This window comes from Gekko japonicus, unplaced genomic scaffold, assembly GCF_001447785.1.
Source record: "Gekko japonicus isolate JY-2015 unplaced genomic scaffold, Gekko_japonicus_V1.1 scaffold3776, whole genome shotgun sequence".
NCBI lineage: Eukaryota > Metazoa > Chordata > Lepidosauria > Squamata > Gekkonidae > Gekko > Gekko japonicus.
In genome coordinates, this window is record NW_015165351.1 from 76,741 (window position 1) to 91,225 (window position 14,485).

Genomic DNA, 14,485 nt, shown 5'->3' on the forward strand with positions numbered 1-14,485 from the left:
ATTCTAAACAGTTTGCTCTTCTGAGGTAAAATGTGTCCAATCTCCAGGTGAGGGCTGGAGATCCCTCAGAATTACAACTGCTTTCCAGACGGCAGAGATCTGGAGTTCCCCTGGAGAAAATGGTGGCCTCTGTATCCTTCTATGCTGCTGAGGTGGCCCCCGTATGACAGCCAATGTGACGTAGCAGTCAGGGCTTCAGAGCACGGGAGAGGCTGCAGGTGTGGGGGGGGTGGAAAGCTGAAGAGTGAGGGGGAAATAAAGGTAGGTTGATAATTGGCTGGGAAGGAGATAGGGTTGCCAACTCCAGGTGGGAAATGGAGGGTGTGGTTTCAGGAGGCGTGGGACCTCGGACAGGTACAAAGCCATAGACTCCACCCTCCAAACCAACCATTCCCTTCTGGGGAACCATCGTTGCCAATCTCCAGGTAAGGGCTGGAGATCACTCAAAATTACAACTGTTCTTTAGATGGCAGAGATCAGTTCCCCTGGAGAAAATGGTGGGCTCTGTATCCTTATATCAGTTGCTCCCCGGCACGATCAGATGCCAGGGGGAAGCCATGGAAGGGAATGCGAGGCAGCGCATGTGTGCGCATGCACAGTTCGGCCGGGAACCTCAATTGCTCCTGAAGACGGGCGCGCCGGCGATCTCACGGCCGTGCTTGCTGTGCCGTTTCAGGTAGGTCCTACCATTTTGTAGGTTGTTTCTTTATGTGCATTTTCGGCCTGAAGGGCCGGTTCGGGGACGGGTGCGCGCCGCTTCCCAGATGTTGCGGGGTGATCGCGCCCGTTTGCTGCGCCCCTGATCCGTCCATCTTCCGGGCCTAAACCTCCCGTGTGACCGAGGCCTGAGTAAAGCTTCCGTGCTTCCAAGGCAAATTATATATATTTTACATTTAACCCAATAGTTCTGACGTCGACGAAAGGGGCTTTTGGTCCGACCCAGTGAAGCCGTTCTCAGATTCAGCGGTTCTCGAATTCAAAGCTTTTGCAGAAGGCTTTTATTTTGGTGCTCGATCTTGCCAAGTTAGTATTGTGTACCAAATTTCAACTAAAAGGGGAAAAAAAGTATTTTGGAAGTCTGATCAGCGGTGATGTAATGCACAGATGTTTTGCGGTACGGAGGAGATAAAAATAAAAACAAAAATAATACGCTTGCGCTGTTGCCGCCGAGTGCATAGTTTGAAGTGCGCATTTCAGAATCCCTCCGGGAAGAGGCTGGGTGCCAAACACATCGTCTCCTCATTCTCTCATTCCTGGAGAGTGAACCACTGGTGCATTTCACAAAAGAAAAAAGAGAGAGACCCTTAATGCTTTTCATGTGTCCAGAGATGATGTCGAGCATCGCCCCTGGTTGACACATGGCGCACTCATAAGCAAAGATGGTAGGTGACTTCATCGTGGTCACGCTAGAAATTGGTGGCAAAGCCAAGGCCTTGATACAGGGTTGGCTTTCCGGAAACACAATCAACCCACTTCTCCTTTTGGCGTCAAGTCAGAGCCAACTTATGGCAACCCCGTATGGTTTTCAAAGCCAAGAGATGAGCAGAGATGGTTTGCCATGGCCTGCCTCGTCCTTGGTGGTCTCCCATCCAGGTCCTAACTTGGGCTGATTCTGATTAGCTTCCGAGATCTGACGAGATGGGGCTCGCCTGGGCCATTCAAGGTCTATGCAAGAGACGTTCAGGGGTGGTTCTGCCATTGCCTGCCTCTGCGTAGCAACCCTCACCTTCCTTGGTGGTCTCCCATCCAGGTCCTAACTTGGGCTGATTCTGATTAGCTTCCGAGATCTGACGAGATGGGGCTCGCCTGGGCCATTCAAGGTCTATGCAAGAGACGTTCAGGGGTGGTTCTGCCATTGCCTGCCTCTGCATAGTAGCCCTCGCGTTCGTTGGTGGTCTCCCATCTAAGTACGAACCACGGTTGACCCTCCTTAGCTTCTGAGATCTGATGAGATCGGGCTAGCCTGGGCCATTTCAGGTTGAAGCAAAAGGCATACAGAGGTGGTTTTGCCATTGTCTGCCTCTGCGTAGCAACCCTCACCTTCCTTGGTGGTCTCCCATCCAAGTACGAACCACGGTTGACCCTGCTTAGCTTCTGAGATCTGACGAGATTGGGCCATCCTGGGCCATCCAGATCAATGCAAGGGACGCTCAGAGGTGGCTTGCCGTTTCCTGGTACAGAGCCATGGCCCCTCCCTTGAATGGAACTCTCACTGAATCATCTTGGTCCATCAAAGTCACTATTGCCTACTCAGACTGGCAGGGTCTCAGGCTGAGGTCCTGCACGTCACCTCCTGCCTGGTCCTTTTAACCGGAGAAGCCAGGGACTCAACCTGGGACCTTCTGCATGTCAAGTAGATTATCTACCACTGAGCCACACCACCTCTCGAAACACACATAAAGCTGCCTTCTACTGAATCAGGCCCTTGGGGTCCATCGAAGTCAGTATTGTCTACTTGGACTCGCAGCGGCTCTCCAGGGTCTCAGGCAGAGGTCTTTCCCATCACCTACTCTCTAATCTTTTCAACTGGAGATGCCGGGGACTGAACCTGGGACCTTCTGCATGCAAAGAAGAGGCTCTTCCATTGTGACACAACTCCTTTTGAAAATAAATGATTGTAAATAAATGATCACACAACCCTACTACCCCCCTCACAGGCAAGTGCAACCCTAAGAACATAAGAACATACAAGAAACCAATGTTGGATCAGGCCAATGGCCCATCCAGTCCAACACTTCATCACACAGTGGCCAAAAAAATACCAGGGGCCATCAGGAGGTCCAGCAGTGGGGCCAGGACACCAGACGCCCTCCCACTGTTGCCCCCACCCCCAGCACCAAGAAACAGAGCATCACTTGCTTCAGACCGAGAGTTCCTATCTAGTCAAGTCAAGTCAAGTAATTTATTATATTTAGCCATTGGCTGTTACAAAATACAGCAGAGCATTAATAAAACGTTAAAACTTTAAAATACAACCTTAATGACCGGGTAAATTAACTACTAAAGTAAAGGTAAAGGTTCCCTTGCTCGAAAGCCAGTCGAATCCGACTCTAGGGTTGCGGTGCTCATCTCCGTTTCAAAGCCGAAGAGCCAGCGCTGTCCGAAGACATTTCCATGGTCATGTGGCCGGCATGACTAAACACCAAGGTGCACGGAACGCTGTTACCTTCCCACCGAAGTGGTCCCTATTTATCTACTTGCAATTTCTTGCTTTCGAACTGCTAGGTTGGCAGGAGCTGGAACTAGAGACAGGAGCTCACCCTGTCTTGCGGCACCCGGGTCTTGAACCGCTGAACTACTGACCTTCCACAGCCTGCAGTTCAGCGTCTTAACCACTTGAGCCACCGCAGCTCCTTAATTAACTACTAGTCCATGGTAAAAAAAGAATAAAACAGGTTTAATCACCATCAAGTTGCCTACCCCTTAGATCTAAAGCAAACAGGGAAACTCTATGGGATAGATAAGCATTATTATCTGACAACAGGCAAGCAATCTTCTCGGTTTCTGGGAGTGCTTGCATACCTAATAGAATTCCTGCTAAAAATTTCTCTCTTGGAGTGTTGTAAAGCGGACAATAGAGCATACAGTGAGGAATGTCCTCCACCTCTGGCAAACCACAAATGCAGAGACGTTGCTCTTTTGGAGGATGCGAGTAACGGCCAGCCAAAAGGGCTGTTTTCATAGTTTGGAATCACAAAGCTGTAAAGGACCGTCTGAGGTTATAGTTAGAGACATTAACTAGGTAACTTGACCTGTAGTGGTCAACTCTGCAGTATTTATACCAGGGAGTCACTTTAGATTTCAGAATCAGAGAACGATTGATCAGTATCAGCCTTGTATTTGTGTTGTTGTTCAGTCGCACAGCCGAGTCCGACTCTTCGTGACCCCATGGACAAGATCTCGCCAGGCCCTCCTGTCTTCCGCCGTCCTCTGAAGTTGGCTCAATTTCATGTTCGTTGCATCTATGACACTGTCTAACCATCTCATTCTTTGCCCTCCCCATCTTCTTTGATCTTCAATTCTTTCCCAGCATCAGGGTCTTCTTCTCCAATGAGTGCTCGCTTCTCCTTTGGTGGCCAAAGTATTTGAGCTTCAGTTTCATTATCTGGCCTTCCAGGGAACAGTCAGGGTGGATTTCTTTTAGGACTGACTGATTTGATCTTCTTGCAGTCCAAGGGACTCTCAAGAGTCTTCTCCAGCACCATAGTTCAAAAGAATCTATTCTTCGGCGCTCGGCCTTCCTTATAGTCCAACTCTCACAGCCATACATGACTACTGGGAATACCATTGCTTCGACCATGCGGACTTTTGTTGGCAGGTATATCCAGTCCCTAAGATGTGAATTCTCAACTGAGACCCTGAGAAGGTCGTCTGGAATAGTATATCTTTGAATGATAGTATTCAGAAAGTTAGAACGGCTAGGGTCTTTACCAAAATGGAAGTTGCCCGATTGATGGCTTATAGGAATGGCGCTCGGAGGTGTGTTCTTTTCCCAGTGTTTTATAACTGCCAGGTGTACCCGGGGCTTCACAGAGGGAAGTTCCTATCTATACCTTGTGGCTAATAGCCACCGATGGACCTCTGCTCCATATGCTTATCCAATTCCCTCTTGAAGCCGTCCATGCTTGTAGCCGCCGCCACCTCCTGTGGCCGTGAATTCCACGTGTCAATCACTCTTTGGGTGAAGAAGGATTTCCTTTTATCCGTTCTAACCCGACCGCTCAGGAACCCAAAAACAAACCATTCAAAAATGTGACAATCTGGGGTTCCTTTTCAGGTCCTTAATGTTTCCTTGATCCCTTACCTCTTCCCCCCCAAAATCTGCATTCAGCAGTTCTGCCAAAATTTCCGTCAAGCTTAAACCTGTCATTTTGTGCATTAAATGCTTTTTCAATTGGTTACGTCTCCCGAGGTATAAGTTAGTAATTAACTCATTTGGGGGTTGCGGGGCTGAGGTGGGGAGAGAAAGTGAGAGAATTCTGAAGCTAGCGATCGCGTACTTTCCTTTAAACCCGGCATTTCCCAGAGTGTCGAATGCCGCCTGGAACTCATCTCTCTCTCTCCCTTAATTCATAACCGCTGATTACAAACCGCGCACTCACCCCCCCCCCAGTCCCTCGGTATAAATAAAAAACGGAACACTCATCCATCAGCAGGGGAGCCGTTATATGAAAAAAGCTCTTTCATCCCCAAACTCTAAACAACAATCAGTCATCAATCTTGATGTCTTTTTTTCCGTCGTAGCTCATCTGGAAGCCAAACATGTTCATGATTTTGTCCCTCGGCGCACCCACCCGAACTGTCGAAATGCGATGGATGCCAAAAGGCACGAGCAATTCTTTCACATACCAACAGATGGCATCCTCGCTTGGAGTGATTCAGAGGGTATCCATATTGGTCTTCTGTAACAGCGTTCCGTGCGCCTCGGTGTTTAGTCATGCCGGCCACATGACCATGGAGATGTCTTCGGACAGCGCTGGCTCTTCGGCTTCGAAACGGAGATGAGCACCGCAACCCTAGAGTCGGATTCGACTGGCTTTCGAGCAAGGGAACCTTTACCTTTACCTTTAGGAGAGCTGGGTTCAGGTCCAGGAGCCCTTCAGAGACCAACAAGATTTTGGGGTTATGAGTTTTCAAGAGTCAAAGGTTGTTTAGGTAGATCCCTCAGTCAGTTAGGTAGCTGCTGAAAGGAGTTTTGACTCTTGAAAGCTTACCCCCCCAAAACCGTGTGGATTTCTAAGGTCCTTTTGGACTTGAATCCAGATGTAGAAAAGAACAAGAGTCCAGCAGCACCTTAAAAGACTAACAAAATTTGTGGCCGGGGAAGAACTTTCATGAGTTACCGCTCACTTCTGCAGATACAGCTAGAATGGGAGTCCACCATCCCATCCCATTCTCTTACAAAGGAATTTTAAAGGGGGATTTAGAAAGAGAGACTGTCGAATTGCAGCGGATAACGGAGCTCAAGACAATGCGTCCTCCTGGACTGAGTCGAGACCTAGGTTTCCTGACTCAGCACCAATGCTGATTTCTCCACGCCTGCCTATCGCACCTAATCCAATCACACCTGCGATTGCCATTCGCCTGCTAATGTCATTCAGCATCGGACATCACTCCACTTTCCAATGCAGAGGACAGATGGACTCACATTCTAGCTGTATCGGAAGAACTGAGCGGTGAATCAGAAACGCTCCGCTCCTGTCGCATATTTTGTTAGTCTTTAAGGTGCTCCTGGACGCTGGCTCTTTTCTACTGCAACAGACAGACTAACACGGCAACCCATCTTGATCTATCTGAAGAAGTGAGCAGTGACTTACATGGCTACCCATCTTATTTATTTTATTTATTTTATTTTTTATTTATTTATTTAATTCAATTTATACCCCGCCCTCCCCGCAATGCGGGCTCAGGGCGGCTTACATGGGGCAAACGCCAATATAAAACATAATTACCATTTAAAATCCAACAGTACAAAACATTCATAACGAGTTACTGACTAAAGTGCTCTAGGTGTTCTACATGAAATTTCAGAGATGGCATATTTGACTGAATCTAGTGGTTTCACTTCCAGGGATGAATTTGTGGGAGGGTTAGTATGTAGATATATGCAGGGGTCATTTCATAGAAAAAGAGGTGCAGGAGCTTATTAGCATAACTTATTTGCATATGTCACACCCCCTGACATCACCGGAAGTGTGTCAGAAGGCAACGCCCACCGCTCAGGCTCCACTGGACTGTTTTGGATTGCTAGCTATTGGGGGGGGTGGAATGTGCAGATCTGTCCTCGCAGAGGAGGGAGAGCTTGTACCTAAATAAAACTTGGTCTTAAAGGTGCCACTGGACTGTTTTGGATAGCTAGCTATTGGGGGGGGGGGAACGTACAGATCTGTCCTCGCAGAGGAGGGAGAGCTTGTACCTGAAGGCGGGCCGGGGGGGGGATGTGCAGCTTACCTGGCTGCTTCTTGCTCCTCGTGACCCAACTGAGGGCTGCTGGGAGCAGGGGGTGGGGCTTGTTGTATGTGCCCGCCCCCTGGGCTCTTTACTGCCGGAGCTCTGCTTCTGTGCGCTCCTGCAGGAAATGACCCCCGGACCCGGGTATGATAAACTTACCCCTGAAGCTCATTAAGCTATCTATCCCTGAGTAAAATATACACAGTGTAAGAGCCTCCAGGTGGTGGTTGGAGATCTTGGGGGAGTACAACCAGTGTTCCCTGTAAGCTGAGTTAGTGTGAGCTAGCTCACAGTTTTTTAGCCTCGGGCTCACACATTTTTGTCTTAGCTCAGGAAGGGATGGCCCCAGAGCAAACTAATCGATGCATCCAAACTGCTCGCTCACCGCTTTAATGCCAGTGGGCTCACAAAGTGGCATTTTTGCTCACAAGACTCCACAGCTTAGAGGGAACACATTTACAACGAATCTCCAGGTGATAGAGATTAGTTCCCCCAGAGAAAATGGCCACTTTGGGAGGTGGGCTCTCTGGCGTTCTACCCCACTGGACTTTCCTCCCTCCCCAGCCCCACCCTCCTCCGGCTCCACTCCAAAATCTCCAGGTCTTTCCCATCCCGGAGCTGACAACCCTAAGCATTTCATCCGTAACTCGGTAACTGTTGGATAAGGTAAAGGTGAAGGTTCCCCTTGCTCGAAAGCCAGGCGAATCCAACTCTCGGGGGCGGTGCTCGTCTCCGTTTCCAAGCCGAAGAGCCAGCGCTGTCCGAAGACGTTTCGGTGGTCATGTGGCCGGCACAACTAAACGCCAAGGCGCACGAAACGCTGTTTCCTTCCCACCGAAGCGGTACCTGCTTATCTACTTGCAATTTCCTGCTTTCGAACTGCTAGTTCAGCCGCCCTGAGCCCGTTCACGGGGAGGGTGGGGTAAGAATGCAAGATAAAGGTAAAGGTAAAGGTTCCCCTTGCTCGAAAGCCAGTCGAATCCGACTCTAGGGGGCGGTGCTCATCCCCGTTTCCAAGCCGAAGAGCCAGCGCTGTCCGAAGACTTCTCCGTGGTCATGTGGCCGACATGACTAAACGCCGAGGTGCACGGAACGCTGTTCCCTTCCCACCGAAGTGGTGCCTATTTATCTACTTGGCAATTTCTTGCTTTCGAACTGCTAGGTTGGCAGGAGCTGGGGCCAGAGACGGGCGCTCGCTCCGTCACACGGCACTCGGGTCTCGAACTGCCGAACGACAGACCTTCCGGTCTGCAGCTCGGCGTCTTCACCTCTGAGCCACCGTCGGATGCAGTCCCCCAAAGCGGTCCCTGATCCACTCCCTCTTGAAAAAACACCCTCCCGATGCCTTCAACGTGCACGCGGCGTCTGCACTGTCTGTCCTCCCTTTCCTGGAGGAGACGTATTTTCCATCCACGGACGGCTGCCGCAAACAGCTCGGGGCGGTCACAGAGCGGCTGTTTGTCCTGGCACAGCGACAGCCAGGTTGCGAGGCCCACTGCAGTTGGCTGAAGTGCCTAAACTTTTCTTTCGGGGGTCAGATTTCAGAGGTCTGCAAGCAGGGATGCCCCAGAGACACGTTTCCCAATGGCTCCCCCCTGCCCTGGGCCTTACTGGAGACTTCTTGAATGGAAGGAGGAAGGGACCTCGCTCTGAAACGCCGCCTAATCCGCCGGTCCCGCCACAATCCTTTTATTGACTGCCTTTTGAAAGCCGCGTGTGCCCTGTTTCTCTCCTGCTACTATGTTTTGAGGCCGAGGCGGAGAGACTTCGGCTTCCACGCCCTGACACAGTCATGGAAAGTGGAGAAGCTTACTAGGCCGAGGAGAACGGAAATGGAGAAACTGACAACGGGTATTATTAAACCCATAAAAAAACCTCTCAGATGTGGTACAGAGCAGACTGTCATGAACAGATGGGCACAGGAAGCTTCCTTCGACTGAATCACACCCTTGGTCCATCAAGGACAGTATTGTCTGCTCAGAATGGCCGCCGCTCTCCAGGGTCTCAGGCCTAGAGGTCTTTCCCATCCCCTCCTGCCTGGTCCTTTTTAAGTGGAGAAGCCGGGGATTGAACCTGGGACCTCCTGCGTGCAAAGCAGATGCTCTACCACTGAGCCACGGCCCCTCTGTACAGCTCTCCAGGGTCTCAGGCGGAGGTCTTTCCCACCACCTCCTGCCTGGTCCTTTTTAAGTGGAGAAGCCGGGGATTGAACCTGGGACCTCCTGCGTGCAAAGCAGATGCTCTACCACTGAGCCACGGCCCCTCTGTACAGCTCTCCAGGGTCTCAGGCGGAGGTCTTTCCCACCACCTCCTGCCTGGTCCTTTTTAAGTGGAGAAGCCGGGGATTGAACCTGGGACCTCCTGCGTGCAAAGCAGATGCTCTACCACTGAGCCACGGCCCCTCTGTACAGCTCTCCAGGGTCTCAGGCGGAGGTCTTTCCCACCACCTCCTGCCTGGTCCTTTTTAAGTGGAGAAGCCGGGGATTGAACCTGGGACCTCCTGCGTGCAAAGCAGATGCTCTACCACTGAGCCACGGCCCCTCTGTACAGCTCTCCAGGGTCTCAGGCGGAGGTCTTTCCCACCACCTCCTGCCTGGTCCTTTTTAAGTGGAGAAGCCGGGGATTGAACCTGGGACCTCCTGCGTGCAAAGCAGATGCTCTACCACTGAGCCACGGCCCCTCTTTACAGCTCTCCAAGGTCTCAGGCAGAGGTCTTTCCCATCACCTACTGCTTGGTCTTTTTAGTTAGAGAGGCTGCCGGGGATTGAACCTGAGACCTTCTGCAGGCCAAGCTGATATCCTACTGTTGAGCCATAGCCCCTCCACAAAGAACAGATGAAGCTGCCTTCTATGCGGGGGGGGGGGTTATTATGCTATGCTGGGGATTATTAGGAAGGGAATTGAAAACAAATCAGCCAGTATCATAATGCCCCTGTATAAATCGATGGTGCGACCTCATTTGGAGTACTGTGTACAGTTTTGGTCACCACACCTCAGAAAGGATATTATAGCATTTGGAAAAGTGCAGAAAAGGGCAACTGGAATGATAAAGGGGTTGCAACACTTTCCCTATGAAGAAAGGTTAAGGCGCTTGGGGCTCTTTAATGGTGAAAGGACGACTGAGGGGCGACATGATCGAGGTTTACAAGATCATGCATGGGATAGAGCAGGTCGAGAAAGAAGTTCTTTTTCTCCCTTTCTCACAATACAAGAACTCATGGGCACTCCATGAAATTGCTGAGCGGTCGGGTTAGAATGGATAAAAGGAAGTGTGAGCCAGAGGCTAAAAAACTGTGAGCTAGCTCCCACTAACTCAGCTTAGAGGGAACACTGGTCATTGGGTGTGTGTGGGGTGGAGTATTTGTGAATTTCCTGTGTCGTGCAGGGGGTTGGACTAGATGACCCTGGAGGTACCTTCCAACTCTATGATTCTGCGATTCTAGAGAAATAAAAACTGTCCTCTTTATAAAACAGTCCAAGGTGGTTTAGAAAAGAAGCACGCTCTGGAGGGGACACAATATCTCTCTCTCTATATTTCTTTCTCTCTATTTCTCTCTCTCTCTCTCTCTCTCTCATTCTGTGCGGCTCTCCCAGGGCCGCCCTTCCCCACATGTGATTCCGACTGTAATGTGTTTTCTTTGACCCGCAGGAGAATTTAATAGAAGCCGCTGGGAATCGATCCAGCAACTGCCTGCATGCGCTCTTCCTCAAGCTGTACAAGGATGACCCCCCTCCCACTTACGTGCACATCATATTTGGGCCATGAATGACAAGTTTCCCCTGCAAACTATTTTGGAAAGGTCACCTTTTGGGTGGGGCCTTTTTCATTTGTTTTCTAGCCATGATCGGGGGATCCTTTCGAGGAAGCTCGCGAACTGTTGTGCATGGGCGGGCGGGGAGCAGCATGTAGCCTAAACAATTGCACAATGCTGCGGCAATTGCAATTCAGCAGCCGGCCCTCTGACGGAGTGGGGTCCTGGTTCTTGCCATTACAGAGCTGTTCAAGTCAATTGCAGCTGGCAGGAACCGGGGCCAGTATTTCCTGGGAGGAAGGGAGCAGATAAATGAATGGTTTAGAACACGCGCCGCTTGTGGCTTTGGCCGCCTCTCAGATGAATGACAAGGACGTGGGTTCAAAAGCTCCAACTGCATCTTGTTCTTACTTATCAACAGAGTCTCAGGTCAGGAGAAAGGAGTATTCAGGGGTCATTTCCTGCAGGAGCGCACAGGACTGGAGCTCCAGCAGTAAAGAGCCCAGGGGGCGGGCACATGCAACAAGACCCACCCCCTGCTCCCAGCAGCCCTCAGTCAGAGCAAGAAGCAGCCAGGTAAGTTGCAGAGCTCCCCCCGGCCTCCTGGTCCAAGACAGTCCAGTGGCACCTTTAAGACCAAGTTTTATTCAGGTACAAGCTCTCCCTCCTCTGCGAGGGACAGATCTGCACGTTCCCCCCCCCCCCAATAGCGAGCAATCCAAAACAGTCCAGTGGAGCCTGAGCGGTGGGTGTTGCCTTCTGACACACTTCCGGTGATGTCAGGGGGTGTGGCATATGCTAATGAGTTATGCTAATGAGCTCCTGCACCTCTTCTTCTACGAAATGACCCGTGGGAGTATTGAGGAAGCAGCAATTTGCATCAGTGAAGTCCCAGATTGACAGAGGGCTGGAGCATCTGACCCTGTGTCAACGGCCCCGAAGTGCTCCATTAAAACATGCAGGCTTTTTATGAAAAACAAAAAAACGATGATCCACTTTTTACGAACAATACACATAAAACCACTATTTCCCATCCTCTGACCTGGTCTCCCACCGAGGTTCTAACTCAGGGGTGTCAAACATGCGGCCTGGGGGCCGGATCAGGCCCTCAAGGCCCTGGCTGTTTCCTGCTTCCTTTTCCAGTTCTGCTGCTGCTACTACATCACAGCTTACTTTACCAGACTCTCTCAATCGCACAGGAGAGGTAGATAGGCAAGCTTCTCCTGTGTGATTGAGAGAGTCTGGTAAAGCACTGGCATCACATTTCTAATGTTTTATTTAAAGTTTTAAAAAATCTTTATGTTTGTCTGTGTCCTTTATAACGTTTGTATCTCCGCTACCTGGCATTACATTTGCTGACAAACATGGGCAGGCCCAACGAGGTCTCATTTACATCAGATCCGGCCCTCATAACAAATGAGTTTGACACCCCTGTTCTAACTATACATGACCAAGTCTTCCTGTTTGTTAACGGAACAACACGAGGTCTCCGCTTCACGCAAACAATGGGACTTCTAGTGTTCTCAGATGCACACTGGCTCTTTTAGGTTTGTGACCGTAACACACAATGCTGTTTTCTTGTTCTCAAACTGTCCCACGGAGTCTCGATTGATGGGGGTCCCTAAATTTTCTGAGCCGGTGGGCATCTTTGGAAGTTTGACACACCATGGTGGGCACAGACACAGAATGCCTGCCGCGGGAGGCACAACCAGACACATCACGGTTGCCCCGGTTTACCATCAACCTCGCAGTGAAGATCTTTGCACTGGAGTAGCCAGAGCGATGTTTTTGTTTCGTTTAAATCTGCACAACCTGTCAATCAAAAGCCTCACCTGGCCCCCTCCATGAAGAAGAAGAAGAAGACAACTGGATATTGGAATTGGGGGTCCAATTCTATGAGCCCCAAAAGAAGGTGCCCCTATCGTCCATTATTTCCAACGGAGGGAATGCATTTAAAAGGAACACAGCCCCTTTAAATGCAATAACAGCTCACCCGGAACTCACTTCAGAATTCCCTCTCTCAGACCCTCCTGGAGGCCCCTGCCCACCTGTCAGCATCACCTGGAAATCGTAGGAGGGTCAGTGGCTCAGTGGAAGAGCACCTGCTTGGCATGCAGAAGGTCCCAGGTTCAATCCCCAGCACGTCCAGTTAAAAGGACCAGGATGTGAGACCACTGCCTGAGACCCTGGAGAGCTATAAAGAGGGGCCGTGGATCAGGGGAAGAGCCTCTGCTTGGCACGCAGAAGGTCCCAGGTTCAATCCCCAGAATCTCCAGTTAAAAGGACCAGGCAGTAGGTGATGTGATAGACCTCTGCTTGAGACCCTGGAGAGCTGTAAAGAGGGGCTGTGGCTCAGTGGTAGAGCCTCTGCTTGGCATGCAGAAGGTCCCAGGTTCAATCCCCGGCATCTCCAGTTAAAAGAACCAGGCAGGAGGTGATGGGAAAGTCCTCTGCTTGAGACCCTGGAGAGCTATAAAGAGGGGCTAAGGCTCAGGGGAAGAGCATCTACTTCACATGCAGAAGGTCCTAGGTTCAATCCCCAGCATGTCTAGTTAAAAGGACCAGGCAGGACGTGATGGGAAAGACCTCCGCCTGAGACCCTGGAGAGCTATGGGAAGGGGCTGTGGCTCAGTGGCAGAGCCTCTGCCTGGCATGCAGAAGGTCCCAGGTTCAATCCCCAGCATGTCCAGTTAAAAGGACGTGATGTGAGAGACCTCCGCCTTAGACCCTGGAGAGCTGCTGCCAGTCTGAGTAGACTTGATGGACCAGTGGTCTGATTCAGCACATGGTAGGCTTCACATATGTTCATCTAGATACACCCCCACTCCCTAAATTATCCCCAGCTTCTTACTTCACTCTCCCCCTCCCTAATTTCACAAACACTTTTATACCCCCCCTGCCCCTGCCTGGCCAATGCTGGTTACTTCTCACCACATAGCCTTTCCCTTCCAGGTGATGTGCAGCACCAGTAGGTAAATAACCATGTCCCTGCCAACCCCTACCACATGATCAAGTTGCAATTGAAACATCCATCTCCCTGTGCCTATAAACATAAGAACAGAGGTTGACAAGACAGTTTAGATGGGTCGGAAAGAGTCGAGATTGGCAGAAAAGCCAAAGGGAACAGAAGGAACATTTCACCCCCGGGGGTACAGCTGATGTGTGACATTGTCAAGTTGCGATGTGAGTCATGGCCTTTAAAACCAGAATGAGTCATTTCCCCCTGTTGTGTACCTTTGTTGTTTCAGAAGGGGATCCCGAAGGCAAAGCAAAAGTCTTTTCAAATGCCGAACTGCAGGTAGAAATACAAATTAGGAGAATTCGGGGAAGACTCCAGTGAAGGAGGAGGAGGAGGAGGGGAGGAGGAGAAAGAGATTGGATTTATACCCCACCCTTCATTTGGAGTCTCAGAGTGGCTTACAATCCCCTTTCCCTTCCCCTCCCCACAACAGACACCCTGTGAGGCAGGTGGGGCTGAGAGAGCTCTTTCCAGAACTGCCCTTTCAAGGACACCTCTTGTCAGAACTATGGCTTGCCCAAGGTCATCCAGCAGTTGCAAGTGGAGGAGTGGGGAATCAAACCCGGTTCTCCCAGATTAGAGTCTGCACACTTAAGCACTACACCAAACTGACATAAGAACATAAGAACATAGGAGAAGCCAATGTTGGATCAGGCCAATGGCCCATCCAGTCCGACACTCTGTGTCACACAGTGGCCAAAGGTACCAGGTGCCATCCGGAGGTCCAGCAGACACCCTCCCACTGTTGCGCCCCCACCCCAAG

General features: G+C 50.6%; 5 non-coding genes across 5 annotated transcripts; all 5 read right to left on the reverse strand.

The window, feature by feature from the left end:
* Positions 1–9,003: 9,003 nt before the first annotated feature.
* Positions 9,004–9,075, reverse strand: TRNAA-UGC. The gene has a single exon. It is a non-coding gene; the product is annotated as a tRNA-Ala (tRNA).
* A 67-nt stretch (positions 9,076–9,142) lies between these two features.
* TRNAA-UGC lies at positions 9,143–9,214 on the reverse strand. The gene has a single exon. It is a non-coding gene; the product is annotated as a tRNA-Ala (tRNA).
* Positions 9,215–9,281: 67 nt separating this feature from the next.
* TRNAA-UGC lies at positions 9,282–9,353 on the reverse strand. The gene has a single exon. It is a non-coding gene; the product is annotated as a tRNA-Ala (tRNA).
* A 67-nt stretch (positions 9,354–9,420) lies between these two features.
* On the reverse strand, positions 9,421–9,492 carry TRNAA-UGC. Its single transcript has one exon. It is a non-coding gene; the product is annotated as a tRNA-Ala (tRNA).
* Positions 9,493–9,559: 67 nt separating this feature from the next.
* Positions 9,560–9,631, reverse strand: TRNAA-UGC. Its single transcript has one exon. It is a non-coding gene; the product is annotated as a tRNA-Ala (tRNA).
* Positions 9,632–14,485: the final 4,854 nt, after the last annotated feature.